This window comes from Anguilla anguilla, chromosome 19 (assembly GCF_013347855.1).
Source record: "Anguilla anguilla isolate fAngAng1 chromosome 19, fAngAng1.pri, whole genome shotgun sequence".
NCBI lineage: Eukaryota > Metazoa > Chordata > Actinopteri > Anguilliformes > Anguillidae > Anguilla > Anguilla anguilla.
This window is the reverse complement of record NC_049219.1, coordinates 2,405,298-2,421,721: the sequence shown is the minus strand read 5'-3', so window position 1 is coordinate 2,421,721 and position 16,424 is coordinate 2,405,298. Positions and strand designations below refer to the sequence as shown.

At 38.2% G+C, this 16,424-nt stretch overlaps 1 long non-coding RNA gene and 1 pseudogene across 1 annotated transcript; both read right to left on the bottom strand.

Annotated features, from left to right (window-relative positions):
* The window catches only part of LOC118218885, a 141,076-nt pseudogene that overhangs the window by 25,446 nt on the left and 99,206 nt on the right, over positions 1-16,424 (bottom strand).
* Positions 1,605-3,529, bottom strand: LOC118218964. The gene is made up of 2 exons (XR_004763608.1): positions 3,301-3,529; positions 1,605-1,654 (listed from the first exon to the last, which is right to left on the bottom strand). It is a non-coding gene; the product is annotated as an uncharacterized LOC118218964 (long non-coding RNA).

Below are 16,424 nucleotides of genomic sequence, written 5' to 3'. Positions count from 1 at the left end.
TAGATTTAGTTTGATTTTATTTATAAGAATCTTTAGGGGTGCCAATTATTTTTTATATATACAGTTGGGAAATAACCCTACCTGAATCCAACCGTCACACTAGAGGGCACCAGTTCTCCCAATCTTAGTTTGTTTTCTGTGCCTGTTTAGTGCTAATTAAGGTGTTGTGTCGCAAACATTTAATAGCCTGACCAGATTCACATTACAGGTAGGCTACCTGTAACTGATTTATGACTAGTCAAAGAGCTAATTTAAGATCTAACTACATTTTCACTCATCAAAAAACCTAATCTCGAATTACATTTTGCTAGTAAGATTGAAGTTACTTTCGCCATTCAGTTGTATGGGACCTCCTATTAAAAGATATCTACAATTCAGTTTTGACTATCCAAAACGTGAATTCCAGATACTGTATAGCCATTTCAATTCTGACTAGTCATAACTCAAATTAGAGATATCTCCACATTAGTTCTGACTTAGTCATAATTTCAGTTAAAGATCTTTCATTCCTCGCGATTTAAGAGGTCAGGTAACAGGGGACCAGGACCCAAACGCAGAGTGGGGAAAACACCAGGAACTCCAAAAAGGCAAATCCAATCGAAGACTTTACTCTCATACAGGTAACAGAAAAGAGGGAACAAAAACAAGGCCACTTTCAAAAACAAAAACAGCAGAATTTCCACCAAAAAAAAAAAAAAAACACACACACGAGGAAATAGAACTCGGGCAGGGCACAACTCACAGACAGAACCGCGGGCAGAAACAGACGGGCAGATAATCTCAGGCAGAAACACAAGGAACCAGCACCCAAGTTAGGAAAACAGAGAACTTAAATAGCCACAAAGATAACAAGACACAGGTGAACTCAAAGCACAATCAAACCAGAGCAAGGAGGGATAACGAGACACAAAGAAAAACAATGACAGAATAATTGAAAACAATAATACAATTAACACAGGGGTAACTAAAAAGAGAGCAAACTGAAATACAAACTGAAGTACCGCCATCTGGCGGCCCAGAAAAGGAAAAAACAGAAACAGAAAAGGGCAGAATCCTGACAATATCTAAATGATCTTTTTGGATAACTGAATCTAAGATATTACTAGCCAAAATATGGCAAGCCATTTTAACATCTAATAACCTGTGCGGTTTCACATTACAGATATTTGTCATTCATTTATGACTAGTCAAAACGCTAATTTAAGATATCTCTAATTGTATTTTGACAAGTCAAAACGCTCATTTAAGATATCTCTAATTCGATTTTGACTAGTTTCGCCACTAAGTTCTATGTAACTCCAATTAAAGATATCTAGAATTCAGTTTTGACTATCTAAAACGTGAATTCCAGATACCACCACTTAAATTATGACTCTTACCATTTTACCCATAGTCGGACGGTACATCGAGCAAAACCCGTGCCGTCAAGCCTAGTTCATGCATGTCTATGGTCAAAACCCCTGGTTCTCGCGCACCAATCAGAAGCCAGTACCCAGTGTTAGGACGAATTTAGCCTCGCCAGTCTCTTTTCTCACTTCGTTCAGCAGAAGGAGGAATTTGGACAGGTTGCCAATAGACGGACGCTTTTTCGCTATTTTCTTATAATAATGTGTGCCTGCGTTGTTCCATGTCCGTTTACCCTATAAACAAACAGCTTGAAACAAAGAACCACTTGTCACAAACACATACATATATGAATTGTAAGGTCAGCCAACCTTATTTTTTTCCTAGTGGGGAAACTAGAAGACCTTTTGGAGAGAAAAAAAGAACCAATATTTCAAGAACAAAAATTAACCTACCTTTATTCTGGGCACATTTAGGCTATAATCAGTAAACTGTCAACTGTGACAGCAAGGTTTCTTTTTCCCTTCATTTATAAAAATAAATATTACTCTTTCTTATAAGGAATGATCAACAAAAACAATTACAAACCAAAACTATATAACAAAAAATAAATTAAAATAATTTGTAGACATCATTCGTTTACCTTCAATATAAAAAGCGAATGTCAGCTCATCTGTGTTTTGTACCTGAGCGTGAGACGTTGTCATAAAATTTTTCCCGACCGTGAAAACTGCCTGACATTTTGGACAGATGTGGCTAGCTGGTAAATCTGTCGCTGTTTCCGTCGCAGCACTTTCGACACAAGCACAATCGGAAGCGTTATCCTAAAATTTCTTCTTATCGTGAAGAGTGCCTGATCCGCAACCGTAGTAATGTGTTAACACGGCGGCACAATTATATAGAGAAAAAACGCTATATTCAACTTCGAACCGGCACTAGCACCAGCCCAGAACCAGCACTAGGTTCGCGTTGGTGGAAAAGGGGTATCATCAGATTCACGCCGTGTTAAAGTAAATGCTTCGTCATACTGGAGGTGCTTCCTCCCTTGCACGAAATATCCTTACTGCAGGTGTTGCATTTTGCTGTGTCGTTATCTTTTTTAATGAAGCTAAGCCAAACTTTCGAGCGTTTGCAGCGGTCAGCCATGGTCCAGGATGTAAACAGATTTAAACGGTAAAATGTGTCTGTTCTCGCGTGCTATGTTGACGTACTGCGTAACAAATGACGTGACGTTAGGTCCGCGTAGCTGGTCTTGGCAGATAAGTGCAGCTTTTATGGACTGTAAAATGCTTCCTGCAGTTCACTCGGGAGCGCGACTGAAATATGCATAAGTTAGGAACCGAACTGCAGGATCGAAATGCACGTGCCTTATCGAATCCACGGTTCTTGGAAATTTGGTTCTTGATACCCAACCCTAATTTTACCTGCTATGGACCTCTTTTTAAGATGAGTCTTGAATAAAGTTGAAATGAAATGAAATATAGAGTAATCTCTGCCTAATATAATCACTCCACTGTATATTTTGCCTCAATATTGCAAACCAATTAATTTGATTTAGTAATGGGAATGATTTCCTATAAAACATAAAAGAATAAGTAACAACCTCTTAATCGTTTAATTAAAAACGAAATCCGGGTTTATACGGCAGCGTCAAAATGTCAACAACGAGCGACAATTGACCTCCGTCTCGCTAGGCTACCTCCTCACGAGGTCGAAATGGTCATGGAATATCAAAAATATGGAAGTTAACTTTCTTAAAGGTTATTTCAATATTACTTTCTGGTCTAAATGGTAGGCCATGTTCGGACTCCGTGTGAGCTCTTAGCTTATCAGGCTACGCCTTAAACCCACCATTTTATTGCCAGTTGCAGTTGTCAGTTTTTCTGAATTACGCGGGTTAATGCGATTATACCTGCAGATTTCTTCCCGCATCCCTTTACCTTCAGCATCTCTTACCTCAGTTCCACTCCACAACAGACTGTTTACTCCGTTTTACATTTAATTTAATTCCTTTTTTCCTGGGGATTCTTTCTCCTCCGTTATTAAAAGGACCGTTAAGTTTCAGTTTCTCTTTTGGACCGCATTTCCTCACTTACTGGCTGAACTGAATGTTCGATGGGCGGAGTTTTATATATCTCATAAAAAACACGTTTTCAACGTACAAGAATGCCAAGTTACTCACACATACAAGACCAGTCCAGGCCTGCCATTAAAAGTATTGATATCAAAATGACGCCAAGTTACGGTACTACAAACAATATAGGCTATCTTGCGTCACCGAAATTAAATAAGATGTATTCCAAAGCAATGCTACCCAATATTTCCTCAATTCTTTCAAGACTTTTTATCCTACGAGCAGGCATATCATAAGCTCCCCAGAAACCTGATGCTAAAGGCATTGTTCAGTTCTGTTGTGCAGAGTGACCGCAAATAACCATTGTAACACCCACAATTATAATATAGGCCTAGAGGTTATTTTCATATACACAACAATTTCTAGATGATCTTATTCAAATTCCTTCTCACATATAGCAAGTCATCTAGCAGACTTGCAGAGTGAGACACGCTGATCCTGGAGGAATATCATGAAACTCCACAACAGAGCCCATAACAATGCCTCTACATGCACAAGATGTCTTCCAGTGTGGAGAGTATGTATAATGTTCTTAAAATGTTTTCAGAAATCGCATGGCACTCTCTAAAATGGCCTTAACTTGATGTACTTAAAACTAGTTTTTCCTATACATATAAAGGTTATAGATAAATACTTATGTGACCTTTGTGACAGAAATTACTTGCACATGGAAAATACAGTGGATTTCATATAAGCCATCTCTACTGAACTTGACTTGACTTTATTGTCCCTGTAGACAAATGTGGATTGCAGCACTGTGTTATGTTAAAGGGCATTACAAACACAGACAATAGAAAGTTAGAAACATTGCAAATGTCACAGTAGTAGTAGCACAGGAGTATACAATATGCAGGGATGCTACACAGGCAGCCCAGTGTGACACACAGAGCTGGAGCAGCCAGATCAGATGGTATTAGGCGTGGCTGGTGCCTGATGGCTCTCTGATATCGGAGTGAGTTCCAGTTTTATTTTTGAAAGTAGAAATATATAACTTTACATAACTGCGAAACAATATTTTACAGTAAGATTGCTATTAAGCTACTTGAACCAATTCATATGTAGACGAAGACATTTGATTGCAAAAGCAACTGTCAACTGAGAAACATTGGCCATAATCTGAATGCTGACTTCAGTGACTATTGAGCATGTGGCTCCATCTAGTGGTGGTTTCTTTAATAGGTTTTATAAAAGGTTGTCAGGTTTTGAATGCCTTCACATTATGGTAGGCCTACCATCAAATGTATATCACGTTAAATGTCATTAAAAACAAATTATTATTATGATTATTACTATTACTATTATTGTAGTGGTAAAAATAGGTTAAGTTTCTGTCCTCAAATATTGAATGAGGTAAATCGCTGTTTTATTTTCCTGCGTCGGTAGGTAAAGATAACCGCAAATATAACTGAATCATAACTGGGGAAAAGTTACGACAAGCTATGGATAAGTATGGTAACGTTACCAAATGTAAAGAAATATTAATTTTTGCAGTGTTACCTTAGTTAAGTCAGCTTCAAACAAGGCAGCCAACTAACGTTCACCGGTTTAAATTACGGTAGACCATCTAATCTGAGGAACTGTTCTTAATTTACATCAGGAGCAACAAGGTAAATATATTTTTAACCTTTAAGTGTATTTTCTCTGGCATTATAAATAGCTTGTTTTATATGAGTTTAATATATTAATTCAGCAGTTTTTATGCCTTTAATTTATCTGAATGATCCTTTGTAACTAGCTATCTGGATTGAACTCTGGCCATTTTCTGTCATTTATAGCTAATCAAATAACCTTGCTCACACTGTAAGAAAATAAAATGTCCTAGAAATAACCTATAGCTAGCTACATTTTTATTTTTCTTTCTTCATTGGGATGGCAGGTATGCCATCCCACCAAGTTACGCCTTGGCGGGGCGGCATGCCACATACCTATACAGCACTGAGAGTTTGGCACTTTTCAGGGTTCCCCACAATTATAACCACAACAGCCATAGACACTCAGCCCTTAAAAACATTAATTTCTGTACATTCTGACCCCATTTCAACAGACAGAATTCATAAACAACTTCACATGTCCACACAATAAAGCCCCAAACTAAGGGGATTTTGCGTTTTCTCCTTCTTCTTTTTATTCTTCTACTTCTTCTCATTCTTATTTTTCCTGCTGCTTATCCCGCTAACAACATGTCTCCCCATTGGACATTTTACCGACATCAGCCAAATCTTCACATACACGACCCAATCAAAAAATCGCATATGCACGCAAAATACCCATGCCTTTTTACTCTGAAACATTTCCATTTTAAACAGCTAATCTGCCTGTGGCCTAGTGGCTAAGGTTGCAGTCTTGGGAACATGGGATCTTAGGTTCAAGCCCAGCTAGGGATATGTTTCTTTAACCTGCTTTTAATAATTAATAATTTGAATCACTAATAATTGTCTACTACTTCTCAATTATTGCTTTTGCACCATATCTACCCGCCGTTCACCAAATGTATACACTGCATTATGACATACCGTCTGCACGTTCAGTTATTAACCAGCTACAATATTGCAAAGCCATATGGATTCAACGGGAGCTCTTCTGTGCTTACTGGCCTGTGTTCTTCTTTAAAACCACGGACAGGTTTGCTAATGATATTTCACGCATTGCATAGCTATGTCATGGTGCTGCACTAACAAAGTCACAGACTGGTAAACCTTCGGTTGAAGGATTGAATCCCGCCTCGCCCTCAGGCAGATCATTTCCTCTTTTACACTAACGTTTTCTTACGCTTTTATATTTTCTTTACCAAAACTCACTCATGGCCACCCATATGCATTTCATGACGGCAAATGTATTCATTTTATTAAAAAGTTACACCAGTTCACAACTGTACCATTTCTACTAACTATATTTCTTCACTTGGCTACCGTACAAAACCTTCTTATCAGCAAACGCCACGTTTCTACATTCATGTTTCCTCGCCTGTTCTCTATCTAGCCACATACAAACAATTACTACGTATGCACGTTCTGCAACTCCCCATTAAAACATTACATTCAAAATCATGACTCACTCATAATTATAACTACTAGTACTGAACATGAGAAAAGCACATCAGAGTAATAGCTTTCACACGTTACTTAACCCACCACTTTAACAGCTAATGTTATATAACGACTGTTATATATACCATTCCATAAGGAAACTAAGCTCGCTCATGCTCACTTCATTTACTTCCCACTATAGTCTGTGATCATGTCAACCTTCACCTACATGCCCATTCTGCTAAAAACATATTGTTTCAACTACTCAATTTCATCATTTCATCCTAATTTCTTTCACACTGTTCTTATTTTCTCATATGCAAAGCCTTCTGGGACATACGCGTCTGCTCCTATTCCCCATTATCAAGTTTTCCGGTTCTAGCTTAGCAAAACAGCGAAGAGGATTCCCACCTGCAGATAAGCCTATCAAAATGCCTTATAAACCATACAAACACTAAAAGTGCATCTCCACGAAATAACAGACAACGGAGCAGGACAGCAGGGTACGCAAGTTGCGACCTAGGGAGCTCTAATTCTACGGGCTTGCTGATTCTTTTGTCAATCAAGACTCGTTGGATGGCCGTCAAATCCGTGAGTACATACACTGGCCATATTTCACCTGCGTTTCTGATGCGTTTACACTTACACCACGGCACCCTTTGTCACAGCCACTGTTTTACATATAGGCCTATAGCAAACCGAAACTGCTAAACAGTACACGCTCATCAGACTGTACAAATTCACACAAGGATAGCCATAATTCACAACCGTTTCTTACAGGGTCACTTCACATTTCTCACTCTCAAATGATATCTCATAAAAAACACGTTTTCAACGTACAAAAATGCCAAGTTACTCACACATAGACCAGTCCAGGCCTGCCATTAAAATATTGATATCAAAATGACGCCAAGTTACGGTACTACAAACAATATAGGCTATCTTGCCTCACCGAACTTAAATAAGATGTATTCCAAAGCAATGCTACCCAACGTTTCCTCAATTCTTTCAAGTCGTTGAAAACGTGTTTTTTATGAGATATATATACACTGTTCAGATGCTTACACAAGGACAACTAAGTTAAGCCACCTTACGTAAAAAAGAAAGAAAAAAAATCCATTTATATATTTAATAACAATTAGAGTTCATCTTCAAAGCTTTGAGCCGTGATTATAAATACCTGAGTGCAGATTACAGACATGAAGGTTGTATTTATGTGTAAGTATGTGTGTGTGTGTGTGTGTGTGTTCGTGTGTGTGTGTGTGTGCCTGTCCGCGTGTATGTACGTGTGCGCGGGTATGCTACATATGTGTGCATTTAGGTTTGAGTACTGTCCAGTCATTCAGCCATTTTTGCCAGATTATTTTTTACATGCTTTTTAAAAGTATACTTGCTATTGACAATTATATACTTTGGCAGTGAATTCCATATTGAGATTGATCTGTAACTGATGGTCTGTTTAAGTAGGTTAGTTCTTGGTTTGGGTAGTGGTAGGTGACCATCGCTTGCGCCTCTTGTGCTATAACCATATTTTTTAGATACGCTTACTAACCGTTCAGCAAGGCCAGCAGGTTTATCAGAGCTTATTACTGACCTAAGGAACATCAGGAGACTTAGAGAAACCTTTTTAACAACCGAAAGCCATGAAAGGCATGAGTGCATTTGTATGGTACTAGTATGAATGGAGCAGCCCAGTGCCAACCGGGCTGCTTTATTCTGAGCAACCTGAAGTTTTTGCAAATCTTTTTTTGTTGCTGATGACCACATGACTGGACAATACTCAAGGTGCGATAAGGCCAGTGAATGTATAACTTGTTTCAGTATAGTGGGTGTGAGATAGGATGAGCATTTTCTTGTCATACCAATCCCTCTACCCATTTTAGAGACGATGTTGTCTATGTGATCGGACCAAGACAATGAGCTTACAATTGTGAGACCCAAAAGTTTTATTGTCTTAACTTGTCGAATGATTGTGGTACCTATTACTAAGTTTAACTATGGTTTGTTTACCAACGAATGTCTTGATCTGAACACAATAGACTTTGTTTTGGCAATATTAAGTACCAGTTTATTGCTCGACCCACTTATATACATCTGTCAGGTGTATTATTTAAAGTGGCAGTAAGCTCATTGGCCGATGCGGCAGCACAGTACAGAGTAGTGTCATCAGCATACATCACAACCTTCGTATTCTTTGTACACAAAGGCAGATCATTGGTGAAGATGGAAAACAGTAATGGCCCCAGGCAACTGCCTTGTGGAACCCCACAATGTATGTCCTTTGAATTAGATAAGCTGCCATTAAAGAACACTCTTTGCTTTCTTCCTGTGAGGTAGTCCTTTATCCAGGAGACTGCAGTACATGAAAAGCCATAGCACTGTAATTTCCATGATCTATTACATCGAATGCTGCACTAAAATCTAGCATGACTGCTTCCACCATCTTCCTATTATCAATGTATGTTATCCAGTCATCAGTCATTTCTGCAAGTGCAGTACATGTAGAATGGCTTTCTCTATAAGCATGCTGAGTATTGGATATCAATTTATTACTGGAGAAATAATCCTTAATTTGTTTGAAGATAATTTTTTCATTTAATTTACTCGGTGCCGGTAAAATACTTATAGGGCGACTATTGGGCCCATTAAAAGCACTATTTTTATCTTTTGGAAGTGGAATGATTTTAGCTTCCTTCCAAAGAGTTGGACGAACCCCATGGATTAGACATTTATTGAATACATGGGCTATAGGAGTAGTGACGTAGGTGGCCGCTAATTTAAGCAATTTACCATCAAGATTAACTGTGCCAGAAGGGTTACAGTCGGGTAGTGACATTAACATTTCCATAACCACATCTCTGCTGATCTGCTGAAACTCAAAGTGGCAGTTATTATTTTCCATTATGCCATTACTAATTTATTTGTTTGATACTGCACCATCACTAGATTGCATGTTGCTTCTGAGTTTGTCAACCTTACCTATGAAAAAGTCATTAAAGTAATTTGCGATTTCATATGATTTTGTTATAAATGCTCCATTAGATTGGATAAATGAAATAGACGTGTTAGATGCCCTGCCCATTATTTCATTCATTGTAGTCCATAGTTTTTTCCCATCATTTTTTACTTCACTAATCCTATGCTTGTAATATTCTTTTTTTTTAACTTTTATTTAACTTAGTCACAAAATTCCTTAATTTACAGTATTCTTGTAACTGATAGACTGCATACTCTATTAACTGTTTTTTTTGCATTGTCTCTTAAAGTCATCAAATCTTTCAGCTCTTTATCAATCCATAGAGCATTGTTAGCTTTGGGGTAGGTGAACTTGCACCCATAGAGCCTCCATGTTGCTGATTATTAGGTCTGCCCTGTATACTGCTGGAATATGGCTTTGGATGTAGACAGCAACACCACCACCAAATCTACTTCTGTCCTTTCTAAAGATATTGTACCGATGTATTGATATCTCCTCATTTTCAAATGATGAGTCCAAGTGGGTTTCTGATATAGTTAGAATGCGGATATTGTATAACTGTACTAGGCAACCAATTTCATGTATTTTGTTCCGCAGACTACATACATTCAGATGAGCCATTAACAAGCCTTTTTTTTTGTAATTTCATCATAGCATCAAGGTAAAATCATACATGGCCCCCTGCCTACAGTTCGTGTTAGTGCTCTTTGTTGATATACAGTTCTGTGTTCTTCTCTCTTTCTGACGACCAGGGCGAGTGATGAGCTTGTCATATCTTAACACTGCATAGTCTCCGTTCTTTCTGGCTTCCAGCATCTTAGGTATCAGCTCCCTTCTCTTCTGTCTCACAGCCTCAGGATAGTCTTCATTAATAAATATTTTAGTCCCCTTGAGTTTATTAGCATTCCACAAGACTCTTTCTCTGTCCTTAAACCTGAGGAATTTGACTACAATGGACCTTGGCCTATCAACTTTCCTTCCAGGCAAACTAGATTCATTCCCAGTGTTTGACTGGACATTGTTGGGCACTTTTCCAGTGCGATGGGCTCTCTCAATTTCTATTTTGGTTGGGTCCAGATCCAGTTTTTCTCCGAATAATTTAAGTACTTTCTGTTCAGTGTCAGCCCATTTTTCATTGTCTGACTCAAAAACTCCATCAATAACCAGATTATTGCGTCTGGACTGTCCTTCAAGGTAACCTGATTTGTAATCCATTGTAAGTAGGGACTCAGCTAGTTTATGGATATCACCCTCAAAGGATTTACCGTCAGATGAGATTTTGTTGCATGCCTCCTTGAGTTGATCCACATCCTTCTGTGTGTATTGGAGACTGACTTTGAGGTCTTCCACATCTTTTAGAATGCCATCCAAACTACTGTTGGTATTATCCATTATAGTCTTTACAAACCTCTTGTAACTATTCTCCATCTGTTGCAAGGCTTCTTTAAATAATGATTTTTGTTGATCCAGCAGCTCGTGTAGTTGAGCTAATGACACATTCTTTGCCATACTGAATCTACAGAATATCCAAATACTTTCAGATACAGCTGATCCAATCCGTAAAAACTGTTTATCCATTGAAAAGGGACTGAAAAAAATAAGACTGTATCGTGTGGATTAACGTACTGCGATGAAAAAATCAGTTTCGGACATTAAATGGAACTCAGTTGTTGTTGGCCAATGAGTGGATGACCGCAGAATAGTCTCTATGGTGAAGAAAACCCCCCTGACAACAGCCCAACAGATCAAAAACACTCTCCTTGATGCAGGTGTAGATGTATCAAAGTCTACCATACGTAGAAGACTACACCAGCAGGACTACAGAGGGTACACTACAAGATGCAAACCACTGATAAGCCTGAAAAACAGAGAGGCGTGAATTATATTGACGTTGGTACTTAAAGTTCTCCAATATAATGGTGTAATCTGTAGGCTGAACACACAAATAAGCCTTTTTGGTTATAACAAACCATCTCAAGACAAATACCTACTACAGACAGCAAATAAAATAAATAAATAAATAAATCAGCAAATAATTTAACACTCCACCAGTCTCCCTGCCAGTCACTGACCCATGTGATGGCCCTATGTAACATGCTAATGTGTGAGGTAAGTAATTTTTGTTATTTCTTATTACAAAATAATAAGAAATAACAAGCACATGCTTTTGTTTATATGTTTGTGTAATTTTTGGTATTTTGTCTACATTTTCTTGTGCCTTCCCCAATCAACTGTTTCTTTTTTTTCTCTCTTTTTTTTGTTGAGAATTTTTAAGGTTATTTGCCCTTCATATACTCATCAAATGTGTTTGTGAAGTATTAAAATAAAATATAAAAAACTAATGAGAGCTGACTTTCCACGATACCTGCTCTTACCAGTTCCACTTCATTTTATTCATCAGCAGCCATACCTCCATGCACTCTGCTCCTGCCAAATGGCTGAAGCTAAGCAGGTGTGGGCTTGGTTAGTACTTGGATGGGAGACCACCAGGGAATACTGAGTTGCTGCTGGAAGTGGTGTTGGTGGACCAGCAGGGGGCAATCTTCCCTCTGGTACAAATAAAACCCCAATGCCCCAGTGCAGTGACGGGGACACTGTGCTGTAGGAGATGCCGTCTTTCGGATGAGACGTTAAACCAAGGTCCTGACTCTCTGTGGTCATTAAAGATCCCATGACACTTATCGCTAAGAGTAGGGGGTTCCCCGGTGTCCTGGCCAAATCCCAGATCTGGCTCTCACAAACTTGCCACTAAAAATCATCCCCAGATTTAATTGGCTAAATAAACGTTCTCTCCCTCTCCACCTTCGCTAATGTGTGGTGAGCGTTCTGGCGCAAAATGGCTGCCGTGCATCACCCAGGTGGGTGCTACACATTGGTGGTGGATGAGGTGAGGTGAGTTCCCCTTCACTGTAAAGCACTTTGAGCATTTGGAAAGTGCTATATAAATGTAATTAATAATAATAATAATAATAATTTATTCAAAATGCGCCACAACACATTTAATTTAAATTTATTTTATTTTATTTGCATTTCAGAGCTGAAATGTGAGCTCTGACCCACAGTCTCTTTCTCGAGTCAGGAGTATCTGGAGACCAGAGTACGGAGCGTGTCAAAAGCAAAATGGACGACGGGTCAAAAGCACGTTTCTAGTGGTCAGTGATTCGGTGAGTTACATATATTATCCAATCAAAAGCATGATCCAAAGGCGTAGATGTATCAAGATTGTTTTGACGTTTCTGAGACAATATATCTGTTTTTGTTGCCGGTCCTGGAGGTGAATAGTAGGCTATGTCGGTGCGTAAATTATGCGCTTTCTTTGTCTTTGTCTAAACTACGTAGCCAATCTAATATGCAGTAAAGTCATGTTTGGTGTTGTTGGAGAGCTAATATCATGAGCTGTTAGATGGTCTCATTCTATGTTGAGAATGTTGTCATTCAAAGTTTGTGTCACATGAAAGTGAAACGCCAATCACGGAAATTGAGCTATTCAGCTGTTACACCTGAAATTGTGTTTGAACAATTGTCTGCATCCAGTGCTTTGGGTGCTGTTTGGAATAAAATTATTATTATTATTATTATTATTGTTCACAAATATGATTTTTACATTGTAAAATAAATGGTACTATTGTGCTAAACTTTATGCAACCCACAGACATACAGTACATTAATTGGGAAAACATATGCCTGGATAGTTTTGTAAGATTAAAAAATGTTTTAAAAAGGGCAAAATATTTGCCATTATTATATGTATTTATTTATTCACCGCCCCACCCCTTTTTTATATCAAAAGTATTGATGTCAATACTTTTAAAAGCCTAGATTTTGCAAGTTTTAATTATAGGCTTATAGACAGTGCTTTGTATGGGTGAGTATCTTGGCATTTTTGTATGTTGAAAACATGTTTTTGTTGAGATTTCTTTATGTACTGTGTTTTCTATGAGTAACTGATAATAATAGTAAGAAGAGAGAGTATATCCGCACACTGTTTTTTCTGCTCCCAAAGTGATATAATGGTACAACGTTTCGACCTCAAAGGTCTTCGTCAGGTACATCAACCAGAACATGTGACTGGGTGGAGATATAGACCAGGATGTGGGCAGGTCCATAATAGGGCCACTTGATTATGACCCTGGTTTTCGCTCAAATTAAAGCACAGAGACCGCTTTGGTGAAGGTAGTTCATGACCTCAGACAGAGTATTGATGATAATAATATATCAGTTCTTATTCTTTTAGACTTGAGTGATGCATTTGACACCATAGACCATGAAATACTAATGCACCGCCTTAAGAATTGGGTTGGTCTCTCAGAAACTGTGCTAAAATAGTTTCAGCCATATTTGACAGGGAGCACATTTTATGTCTGTCTAGGTGACCATGTCTCGAAGAAGGCTGAGATTACTTGTGGAGTTCCACAGGGATCGATACTTAGGCCTCTACTCTTCACTCTGTATATGCTCCCCTTAGGCAAAATTATTGGCAAACATGGTGTAGAATTCCATACCTATGCAGATGATACACAGTTATATATGTCTGTAGGGCCAGATGACAACAATGTTTTTAATACATTGGTTGACTGTCTGTCAGACATCACTAGCTGGATGCCCAAAACCTTCCTGAAATTGAATGAGGAAAAAACAGAGGTTCTTCTTGTAGGTCCAGGCGTTCAGAGGGAAAAACTTGTAAATAAATTCTGCCCTCTTGGGATAAAATCTAAACCAAAACTAAAGAACTTGGGGGTCATTTTTGATTCACACATAAACTCAGTGACAAAAACTGCATTCTTTCATTTAAGAAACATTTCCAGAGTAAGACCTTTTCTCTCGCAATCAAATTCCAAAAAGCTAATACATGCATTTATCACAAGCAGACTTGATTATTGTAATGCTCTTTTTGCTGGACATCCAAAAAAGTCAATTAATAGACTACAGAATATTCAAAATGCAGCTGCAAGAATACTGATCAGGACAAAAATGAGAGCTCACATTTCCCCTGTCCTTGCTACCTTACACTGGCTACCTGTGGCTTTTAGAGTTGATTTTAAAGTTCTTTTACTCGTTTTTAAAGCACTAAATGGCTTTGCACTTAAATATATATTGCTTATCAAAATATGTCCCAAATAGAGCCTTAAGATCCTCTAGTGCTGGTCTGCTCAAGATTCCAAAGGCAAAGCATGAACAAAGTGGAGAGTTAGCCATTTGTTTTTATGCCCCAAAGATGTGGAACACTCTTTCAGAACATATCAGATTTGCATCGTCAGTTGACAGTTTTAAAATACAACTGAAAACACACCTATTTAGGATGGCTTTTAGTTAGTACATTTGTTTTATTTTCGGTTTTGTGTTTATATTTTTATATTTTTATGTATTTTAATTAGGGGTCCGAGCAGCGAAGCTGCATTGTGAACATCCAATCGACATGAAATTTAGTACAGACATTTATGACATCTTGAAGAAGGGGTGTACAAAACCTGAAGGGTGTTTCCTATAAGGGACTTTTATCAATTTGCATCATAAATTTGACTTTTTTATTATTCATATTTTTCTTAAGAAATGTTTACGTTGCTTGGAGACTTGACAATTCAACAGTTTGAGTGCATGAATTCGGTAGGTCCAATTAAGGATGCTCCGTGGTGCTGGGGGTTAACCCCACATCATGACATGCCAGAGGTCCCCAGTTTGAATCCCGACATAGGCTTGGCCTTCTGAACAACTGGTGAAGGGTAAACCGTGCTCCTGCATCGGTGAGCTTACTGTAGCTGGTTTTTTTTGTTTTTGAAAAGCATATGATTTTTTTCAAATATTGTCAATTACCAATGTTGTTGCTCCTTTTCCCATTCTCCAATGACCGGAATGACCAGGAACTTTCAAATATAAATTTCCCAATTTCCAGTGCCAAATCTCCAATCTCTAATTAGCATCAAATTCTACAAAAAGTACATATGTAACCCAAGTACCAAGGCTGTATAATGAAAAGTTACCTCATTATCTAGCCTATGTGTCAAAATTTCCTGGGCCTTGAGTATTTTTGTGTGTCCAAACATGCACTGGAACATGCCTTCCCAAATAGCTCCGTTGTAAACTGTTTGTCTCTCAGTCCTTTGGTTGAGGGTTCAAATCCTGGTAGTGGTATCGTTTACAGCTTCAAGTCTTCATGTGATCTGGATCTGGGCTTGTGTTCCTAATGGGCATTGTCTGCCAAATCATTTACACTGCTTTGACCCCGGTATGAATTTGTAGCATAAATCCAACATGTGAAAAGTTAGATGTATGTTGAGAAGCTTACTTAGACATCGACCCAAGTTCAGCAGACATCAGTTCCTTCTTGAATAAATTAAATCTACCACAACTATCCAAAGAACATGCACAAGCACTGAACCATTAACACAAACTGAATTTCATAAAGCACTGACCCAGATGCCCAACAATAAAGCTCCAGGACCTGATGGCTTCCCCACTGAATTCTTTAAACATTTTTGGCTAACAATTTCTCTATTATTCATCAGAATGGCACTTGAAATAAAACATAACTCCAAAATTCCCCCGCATATGAACACTGCGTTGATCTCAGTATTGCTTAAGCCTGGCAAAGACCCAACCCTACCCTCCAGCTATCGTCCCCTATCACTTATCAATACTGACATCAACATAATTAGCAAAGCTTTAGCCACCAGAATTGAAACAGTCACCCAAATCATAATTCATCACGACCAAACTGGATTCATCAAAGGACGACATTCATCAAACAATATGTGCAGACTATTTAATTTAATTAATGTCATCAATCAACACAGTTTAAAAGCAATAATTACCTCACTGGATGCAGAGAAAGCCTTCGATAGAGTTAACTGGACATTTCTATTTGCAACATTACAAAAATTTGGTTTCGGAGAATAATTTATTCACTGGATAAAAATACTTTACACCTCACCCATGGCTACAGTCA